The following is an 8,745-nucleotide window of genomic DNA, read 5'->3' as shown; positions in this document are numbered from 1 at the left end:
GTGAACCTGTTGTGCCCCTGTGGCAAGATGTTCTGCTCCTGGACTAGCTGGTTGGATCTATTCTCTACACTCTCTGCAGGGATTGCAGCTGCAAGATTACACCCCAGGCGTGTATGCCAGGCCTGAGCTGTGCCTGGAGGTGGCAAAGTGAACTAGGGGCAAGAGGAAGCTCTCCACACACACTCACGTGACCTGGGCTTGGACTGTGTCTGGGGGCTCCGGTATGCGTCAAAAATTGTTTCTCGGCGGGCGGGGCGGCGGAGGCACTGTGGAGTGGTGGGGGGGGGCCCAATTGGTTGTTAGAGGGTCCCGCCCACGCTGCACCTGGGCTTGGAGTGGTCCCTCTGGCGCAGTTTAGCAGGAAGCTCTCCACACACTCACCGGACCTGGGCTAGGACTGGGTCTCTATGTTCACTTTCATTCAAACAGTTTTACCAGCTTGTGATTCAGATTTTAATTTCCTCTATATCTCTTTTACTTTGCTTCATGCAATTTACTTTTTTCCTATATTGCTCATTCAAGGATTTCATCATTTTTCTTTCTTTCTTTCTTTCTTTCTTTCTTTCTTTCTTCTTTCTTTCTTTCTGCTCCTCCTCCTTCTTCTTCTTTTTTCTTCTTCCATAGAAACATTGATTAAACTTTTTTTTTTGCCTTGAGGGCAGATCTGGTAAGGCATGAGGATCTGGGGATCGAACCACAGTACCTGAGCCTGACTGCCTTTGCTTAAAAGGCACTTAGACAACTGAGCTAATGAGCAGGCACTCTCCATCGTTTTTCTATTCTCTTCTGTTGGTTCTTTCATTGTCTTCCTTAGAAACAGTTCTTAATTCTTTCATTATAGTTATCCTTTCTTCTTTGCTTCACAGATTGTTTCTAATCTGATTTTCTCTATACTTTTCTGCCGTTGTTTCTTTACTTCAGACACTACCAATTCTGAGATTTCCATTTTTATTTCAGGGTTATTTATGATCTGACTTCCTCAATACCTTTCTGCAGTTCTTTCTTTTCTTCAGATGCTATTAATTCAGAGATTTCAGGTGTGTGATTCTTAGATACTTTTATGATAGTGTCTCCTCCATTTGTTTTGTGTGGGCTCTGGGCCTGCAGTTTCATTTTGCTCCTTCTCCTTGTCATTTTGTATAGCATTGTCCTCTTACCTTTGTTGTAGAGCTTTCATAAAGTGATAATCTTGGAAGCTACTGAAATCTTTTGCTACCTCTCTGCATCAAGAGGGAGGAAGGATGCTTTCATAGATCTGGGTCTACCAAAATGTCTCAGCCTACCAGGTCCAGTTCTATGAAATTTGAACTTGTCCTGATTTGCTTGGCTTGGGTCTGGTTGCTGTGCTCAGCTTTTTCCTGCTCCAGCCCATGGAAGTGAGCCTGCTTTGCCCATCTGGAAAGACATTCTGTTCCTGGATTAGCTGGGTGCTTCTTGTGCCTAGGCTCTCTGAAGGAACATAAGCTGGATGGTTTCACACCAGGCCTGGATGCCAGGCCTTGGCTGGGCCTGGAGGGGTACCCTGGAGCACGGGGATGTTCTCCCTCACACAGAGGGCTTGGGCTGCTTCTGGAGGGGTGTGGTGAGTGCAGCAGTATGGAAGCTCTCCCACACACACACCATGCATGGGCTGGGTCGGGAATCACCCCAAAAGACAGCAAAGGTCTCACACGCGAGGCCTGGGCTAGGTCTGGTGTAGTTCGAGGGGTTCTGAGAGCACTAGGCAAGGTCTCACTCACACTGTGGGCCTCAGTTGGGTCCAGAGAGGTCTGGCGAGCAGAGCAGAGTGGAAGTTCTCCCACACATACGCCAAGGCTGGGCTGGATCTCTAGAGGTCCTCAGAGTATGGCCAAAGGTCTCACTCACAGAAAAAGTTCCATTTCCATCTCTTTAATTACCATAAAAATCACAATCTTCTCAACCGTGTGGAAGGATGCACTTTGCTCTACATATTTCTTTCAGTCTTCAAATATCTTTATTAGAAGCACATGCATTGCATTCATTTATTGTATTTCAAATCATTGTATAGTTACTTCTGTGAAAATGCTGTGTGCATTGTCTAGTGCAAATATAAACCATAAAATTGTTCCTGCAATGAAATATCCAAATTAAATTAAAAAATTAAGTTCCATAATTACTGTTACACCATAGTCATTACTGCATTTCCTGAGTTTCCTAAATAACAGTCTTGTCTGCTAACAAACAATATAAAGAGACATTATGAAAAACAGATATATATATATATATATATATACTTCCATGTCTTACTGAGATTATCCTATTGGCATTGAATAACAAATAATAGGTGCAGCTACAGTAGCATGATATGCATATGCCTATGGATTTACACTATTATGCATATTTGAAACATTACTTCCATATTATAGAGTGCTATCATAATTCCAGTAAATCCCTTTTGGATTCCCACTTCTAAAGCTGATCTATATATCAGCAGACACAAAATTCCTTCCAAATCTTTCATTGATGTAATTTACAGCACTATAGGCACAATTCTGAGATTTTTGCCCCCAAAATTCTTAGCAGACTGCAGACTGGAGTAACCTCTGTTATAATTTTTCCTATCTCTAAAGGTATTAAATCCAGGGCCTTTGTCTGCATAGAATCTATTCCAGCAGTCACCCTTCATGTCTCCTTCACCCCTGGCATGACCTGAACCTCTGTCTTCAATGAATTGAAGCAATTTGAGATTAATTGCTTGATTAGCTTCATGAAACTCAAGCTAAGATCACTCACTTTCTTTATGCTAATATGAGTAAAGACTGTGCATGTTGTACATTTTTTTGGTTCTGTGAGGAAGTCTTCTAATTTAATGAACATAATCATACTCTGGTTTCTCTTCAGATCATATAAATCTTTTGCCTTTTATTAATTTAATGAACATAATCATCTGACGAATTAGGGTAATCATCATTGATAAGAAATTTCACATCTTTTGTATCTAATCCTTTGGAGGAAAGAAAGATTGCATCATCCATATCAATCACAATATGAGCTTTTCTGTGCTAGAATTCATTTAGAGCACAGTCAGATTTCAGTTGACTATTGTCACCATGGATACTCATGGCAAGCCAACTGTTTCTCTTCTCTTTCCTGATGAACTCATCACGTCTTTTTGTTTCAACAAAAACAATGATTTTATTATTGTCACTCAGGATCTCTTCTATTAGGCGAAGAAGATTCTCATGCTTTTCTACATAATGATGTACATCCATTACCTGAAGAATATTGTGGTCTGTACTCAGCTCTAGAGCACCAACGCTTATATGAATATAATCTTTTTGTAAATGTCATGCAAGCTGTTTTACTTCTTTTACCAACTTGAACTGCATATTAAGGTTCGCACATCAGGTCTTATATGATCCACAATCTTCCATTTCTATGGTTCAAAGCCCATATCAAGCATTTTAACAACTTCATCAAGACAAGGTACATTGTTCTTCTCAGACTGATTTTTCCACATTTTAAACAGCCAATCACAAAGCAAAAAAATCATAATATTAAGCAAATTTTTACTTTGTAATCCTGAGTTTTACAAAACCTTCCAATAGGTTATATCATGTAAAGTACTCAAGCTATTTAATAAATTAGAAAATTGTGTAATTCTTCCCACACATTGGTGGAAGTCAGCGTCACACTAATCCCATAATCAAACATATACCAGAATAAAAAGAACACTTCAGGCCAATCTCCTGAATGAACATAGATGAAAAATATCTTCAGCAAGGTATTTGTGAATAGAATGAATGTAATCACTAAAAAAAATTCAAGTGTTACATTCAACAGTTTCTTGTACATTTTTTGTTGAACTGTAGTAATTTGCATAGACTTAGGAATGTACCCATTTCTGCAAATGATTCTAATACTCTGTAGCATAATTTTTCATAGTAATTATGGTCTTCTCAATTTGTTATCTACTTTTATTTATTTTTTAATTTGTTATTAAATGAACTATTTTTTCTCTATGCTTTGTAAATTTATCTGAGGGGTTATTTATTTTACTTATTGTGTAAGATAATATGTATGATTGGCTGCTTCTTTAAATTGACTCCTTGGTGTCACTTTCTGATTTCCATTCTAATGCCACATTAAATTTTATTTTCCATACTTAAAAAAAAAACAACAGTCAATCAGTCTCCCAGGTGTTCCTATACAGAGTTTCTCAACTCTCTCTAAATCATGTATCTCAAGTCCCTTGTGAGCACCATCACAAATGCAACTGGACTTGTAAACTACACATCTACATTATTCAGCAGGTACTTTCTCTACCTGCTGAGGCAGGTACCAAGTTGATGCTAGCACAGAATAGTCACCTCTTTTCTCTCTAGTAAGGGTGATGCTTGATGTGGATGATAGCAGGCAACACATAAGACAGTTTCTTCTAGATCCAGATCAGGCCATTCCAACCGTGTCCAATCCACTTAGAGCAACTGTCCATTCCAAAGCCTGAACATCAGTAGATTCTGGGAAATTCTGCATTGCAATGATGTCTATGACCTTTACAGGGATGTTTGCTCACATGGTGAAAGCTCATCAAAATCTATTTCTTTTTAACTAGCTTCTCTTCAGGGTTTCTCAATTTATTTTAAGATAGCGAACCTGCTCTACCTCCAAATCAACCTGCCTCTAGCCCATGGTCCAGGTCACTTGAATAATTCAACTTGATGCTAATGGTTACAGCTGTCAGGAAATGAAGTGAAGAGAAGCAAGTGTAATGAATTGCTGAAAGTGGCCCTAAGTCCATTTTGGGGGCAGCAAATTAATTTATTTATATGTAAACCCCTCAAATTTATCTTTTCATAATTGAGAAATATTCCATTGTATAAAAATATCTTTTTAATACATTTCTCAGTTGATGGAATTTGCATTGCTTACAACGTTTAGCTATGGCAATCTGTGCTGCTGTAAATATGGATGCACATATAAACCTGTGGTATGATGTTTTCAGATTTTCCGGAAGAATACCCAGAAGGAGAACAGCTGAGCTTAATTGGACCTCTAATCATAGTATCCTGAGGCATCTCCACAATGATTCTGATAGTGGTTGTATGCATCTACATTTCCAACAATAGAGAAGCATTCCTTTTTCCAAATAGATCCTCCGGCATTTGCTATTAGTGAACTTTTTTTGAAAGCATTTAGTACAAGATCTCGCTATGGAATTTGGACTCATAGTGATCCTCCTCTTTTCATCCTCCCTACCACTGGGATTACAGGCATGCAGCACCATGCCCAGTCTGTGGCTGGCTCAGCACACCCAGTGATGATGCTGGCATGGTTTGTGGTGCTTGGGTTCAAACTTAAGTCCCTGTGGTTGCCTAAACAGGCACTTTGTCTGCTGAGCTATCCCCCTGGCCTTTTTTTTTCTGCTAGCTGGGATGGAAGTCAGGATCTTGTGCTTTCCAGGAAGATGCCTGGTTGCCTTCTTGATGATAACCATGCTTTCTAAGAGTTCTTTTAATTTGCATTTCATGAATGACCAATGCTATTGAATTTTTTTTCACATATATATTTGGTATTTGTATTCATTTGAGAAGTTTGTGTTTATCTCAGATACCCATTTTTGGATTTGGTCTTTGAATTTTGGGGACTTTATTTTGAAAATTTTTTATACATTCTTGATAGAAGTCCTTTGACTGAGAGACAGATGGTTAAATTGTTTTTCCACAATATTTTCCCAAATAGTCAGTCTGCTATTTTTTCTGTTGGTAATCTATTTTGATGTGCAGAAACTTTTCAGTAAGATGAGATCTCATTTGTTGACTCTTTAAAGTATTTCCCCTCAGTTCATTTTTGTTCATAATTCTTGGCTGACCCTTATGTCTTCACTATTTCTCCTCAAGTACACTTAGTGCTTCTATTTTAATATTTATATATTTGATCAATTTTCACTTAGTTCTAGTTGTAGTCTTGCCACATGGAAAACCAGGTTTTAAAAAACAATATTCATTAGGTGGGCTATCTTCCTTCCAATGAACGTGGTTGCCCCCTTTGTCAAGGATAATGTGCTTGAGTTTGTGCTTGAGTTTGTAGTTGTGTATGCATCTTTGAATCTGTTCCATTGGTGGTCACATTTGTGTCTTTGACAGTATCATGCTGATTTTGTCACAGTAGCTTTGTAGTATTCTTTCAAGTCAGGGACTCCAATGCCTCCTGCCTTTGTTTCCCAGGTTTGCTTTTTCTACACTGATCCCTTCTGCATGCAGATTAATTTTAGGAATAATTTTCTAAAAATCTCTGAGGAATACTAATAGTATTTTAATCTGGATTACATTGATTCTGTGTAACACTTTTAGAAATATGGACATTTTCACAGTGTTGACTCTTCTTATCCATGAACAAAGAATATATTTCAATTTTCTGAAATTATCTTCAGTCTCTTTCTCATAGTACTTTAATTTTCAGTGTATATATATTTTATTTCCTTTGTTTGATTGCTTCCTATGATATGGTTGGTTGTCATGAGTTCTTTCAGTTGTTCTTTGTTGGGGACCTATCTCATCTCTTCATTAATTTTCATAAATTGTTTTGTAGTGTACATCAAAGTGGACTAGAAGTTGCTTGCTTCTTTCTTTCTTTCTTTCTTTCTTTCTTTCTTTCTTTCTTTCTTTCTTTCTTTCTTTCTTTCTTTCTTTCTTTCTTTCTTTTGCCAAACCGGGGATTGAACTCAGGCCCTTGCACTCGCCAGAGAAACGCTTATTCCACTGAGTCATCTCCCAGCCCAGAAGTTGTTTTCTTTTAGGATCTGAAATACTTCTCTCCAAATTATTCTTGGCTGGATGTTTTGTGTTGAGAATTCTGCTGCTATTCAGATGGATTTTCTGTTATAAGCGATCTGTGTTTTTCTCTTACAGTTTTTAAGATTCTGTTTTTCTGAGATCTTGATTATCATGTGACTGAGCAAAGATTTACTTTGGTTATGGATGATTGGAGTTCTACACGACTCACTTAAATGTGTGTGAGATTCTTATCCTATGCTTCTGTAACTCCTTCTTCTGCAGAGTATTTTTATGTCATTTGTGTGGACTCCTCCTTTATCATAAATCCTATATTGTTATTCTTTGTATTATCTTGCAGCTATTGAATTGCTATTCCCTGCTTCCTTGCTATTTTTAAGGTCATTTTCCCCCCTTTGGTGGAACCGGGGATTGAACTCAGGCCCTTGTGCTTGCCAAGGAAGTACTTATTCTGCTGAGCCATCACCCCGGCCCCTCTTTGTTATTTTTAGAGATCTTTTCTTTTGTGATTGCTAGCTGCAATGCTGTCAGTAAGGTCAGAAATTCTACCTTCAGTTTTATTCAAGAGGTTTTAAAAGCTCTGCACAAAATTCTTAATTTCCTGAATATTTTTTCAAATATATTTCATGCATTGCAGTTCTTTCTTGTATTGTTTGTTCAGGGTTTTCATCATTTTTTTATTTTCCTTTATTGTTTAAATTTGTCTTCTTTAGATATGCTGAGCAATTCTTCCATGATTGTTGTCATTTCTTTGTTTCTTTTTTCTTTCTTTTTTGCCTACTCTGATCTGATTTGTTCTGTAGCCTGATGCCATTGTTTGTTTACTTCAGTTTCTATCATTTTAGAAATTTCAGAGCAGGGGACAGGGGTTTGATCCTCGGGCCTGTCGTGGTGGCTCAGACCCAAGGGCACACAGAGCCAGCAATTGAGATTGGGTATGGTGATGCAAACCTGTAATCCCAGCTCTTAATAGGTTGGAAATAAGCAGATCACTACAAGTCTGATCTAGTAGTGAGACCCTGAACTCCCTGTAGACACTTCCCTAAAATACAAAAGAAAAAAAAAAAAAAGAAAGAAGGTTCAGATGTATGACTTCCATGTTATTTTATAACTTTGTGTCCTGGACTTGTTTGCAGTGAGTTGCCAGTCTGAGGTTGCCTTTTGATCACTTGTTTTAAGATTATCCAAACTCTCAATATTCAGTGAGGTTCAGTACTGCTTCTGCAATGTTAGGTGGGTGGGACATGGCTCATCAAGCTTTTGAAGCTGTCTGGGTCTCAGCCTGGATCCCTGAAGCTTTGAGAGTATGCTGTGTGTCAACCAGTCTCCTGAAATTATACACAGCATGGACAGGGTTCCTGCTCCTTTGATGGTGAGGTTGGGGTAGAGGTCACTGTTTTCACTGATGTTATTTGAGGATCAATGTGGTTACCAAAATGTGATAGGTACATTTCAAAGATATGAAATTCTTCCATGCAGTGAGTTGGAATGTTGTCTGTTAGTAAGACTGTGATGAATGTTGGAGAATTGAGTGCACCAGTTCTTGTGCAATTTTGAATCCAAGAGCTACTTAATATTTCAAAAGGCTCAGTAGGTTCTATTGAATAAGTATTGGATAATTGTGGGAATATTTTATAAGACCAACCTACAAGGTTGTACTTGACCAAGGGGCAATGAAGATAAAACACACAGACAAAAAAAAAAAAAAGGTTGAGATCACAGTTGTCAATTCTTTAATGTATTTTCCATGCACTTTTATTTTAGTTCATTAACCGTCTACATGCACTTATGATATTAAGACTTTTGTGTAACTTTTATGCAGAAGATTTAGTGTTCCTTTTTAATATTTAGACCTCTGATCCATTTCGACTATAATTTAGTTCATGGTGTTTGGCATAGGTCTAATTGTAGACTTTCGCATATTGAAAGCCAGTTTTCTCTGATCCAGTTATGAAAGTTACTATCTTTCTTCAGGGAACATGGTTGGCCT

The 8,745-nt window shown here is 38.0% G+C and overlaps 1 pseudogene; it reads right to left on the bottom strand.

Moving 5' to 3' along the window:
* Nucleotides 1-2,264: 2,264 nt before the first annotated feature.
* Nucleotides 2,265-4,633, bottom strand: LOC101571462 (annotated as a pseudogene).
* Between the last annotated feature and the right edge of the window lie 4,112 nt (nt 4,634-8,745).

The sequence above is a fragment of the Octodon degus genome, unplaced genomic scaffold (assembly GCF_000260255.1).
Source record: "Octodon degus isolate 3935 unplaced genomic scaffold, OctDeg1.0 scaffold00359, whole genome shotgun sequence".
Taxonomy (NCBI): Eukaryota; Metazoa; Chordata; class Mammalia; order Rodentia; family Octodontidae; genus Octodon; species Octodon degus.
This window is presented reverse-complemented; position numbering and strand designations above follow the sequence as displayed.